The sequence below is a fragment of the Vanessa cardui genome, chromosome 29 (genome assembly GCF_905220365.1).
Source record: "Vanessa cardui chromosome 29, ilVanCard2.1, whole genome shotgun sequence".
Lineage (NCBI taxonomy): Eukaryota > Metazoa > Arthropoda > Insecta > Lepidoptera > Nymphalidae > Vanessa > Vanessa cardui.
Genome location: NC_061151.1, coordinates 4,984,794 through 4,986,234, shown reverse-complemented (window position 1 = coordinate 4,986,234; position 1,441 = coordinate 4,984,794).

The following is a 1,441-nucleotide window of genomic DNA, read 5'->3' as shown; positions in this document are numbered from 1 at the left end:
CCATCAAGGTTGGTTGGGGGGGGGGGGATCGGACCTCCAATAATCTAACTTACCGGATGAAAGGCGGTGGTATAGCTACCACTTCACGCTGATTTTAAGTGAGTGGTAAAGTACGACACAACTAAGATAGCATCGGCAATTTCAACAAAACCGATCACTGCCGATTTACACAACCAATAGAAGTAGCTCCCTATCGCGTCATTCGATGCTATTCGTCGCTATAGATTCACGCGTCAGAGAAAGCAAACGTATGTAAATCGACGCGTCAAATTGGCGAATATATTAGGTCATATGATATTACAAGTTATTACGTTTGTGTAAAGATCATATTCGCATAAGAAATAAATATTGATAATTTGCGATAGCGTACTCAATTCGGATGTGATCGGTTTTACGAATCTTGCCGATGCTACGTCTAAGTTGTGTTGTACTATTACTTAAAAATATTTCGCAGTTATAGGTTCAAATATTTGCAATCATGAATATATTTAAAATTGAATTAGGAAGTGCTTCAATATTAAAAGATTTTTGCCCAGCTGTGGGAATACAATGTGTATACTTGCTCATACTCTATACACGACCTTGTGCCAACAAGTAAATCGGAGTATTATATATTATTATAAGTAAACTTCAAATCCGACTACGGACGGTTTTTCAAAATGGCTGCCGCTTTGTAATTTATTTTTTAATTCATGTCACAAGTTTCCGTCCAAATGCCTTAAAACTTGGAAATATGTAGTTTTTTTTTTTATATTTTTGTTTACTAACAAATTATTGATAAATTATTTATATAAGCATTACTTCTAACGGTTTCGTAGTCGGGTGGAAAAATCATTATATTTAGTTGGTTTTTGATGTCAATTAAAAGTTTCAATTTGTAATAACAAAGACTGAAAGTGTTCAATCATTCAATTGTTCTGGTCAGACGGTTGATAAATTAATTATTAATTACATATTAATAATTGAAAGCATGGTTGATTAGTTAATAACAAGCGTTATTCCTAAACGTATCTTGAATGGTAAGGACGAACGAAAACAAGATGGCTGATTTTTTAAGCCGCGAAATTCCGGAATAATAAATCCGTTAATATTATTGACATCACAAATTATTTTCTTAAAATATAACGAATATACATTAAAATCGATTATAAGACGCATATATCTTGTTTTATTTTTGTATTCGCTTAACATTTTTAATCTGTACACACAGATAATTAATTAAGTGTAAAGTCTGTCCACGTTTAGAGATATATTCTATATTCAAAATATTTTGCTGCCTTTTTCTTGGCTGTGGTGCCGTGGACGTAAATTTACGTTTAAAAAAATTAAATGTATATTTACAGTGCAATTGTATTATATAATTGAAAAGTATATTGTTGTGAAACTGAGTAGTAGTGTTGTTATCGATGATAGATATGTCACAATGTATCGATATTTATAT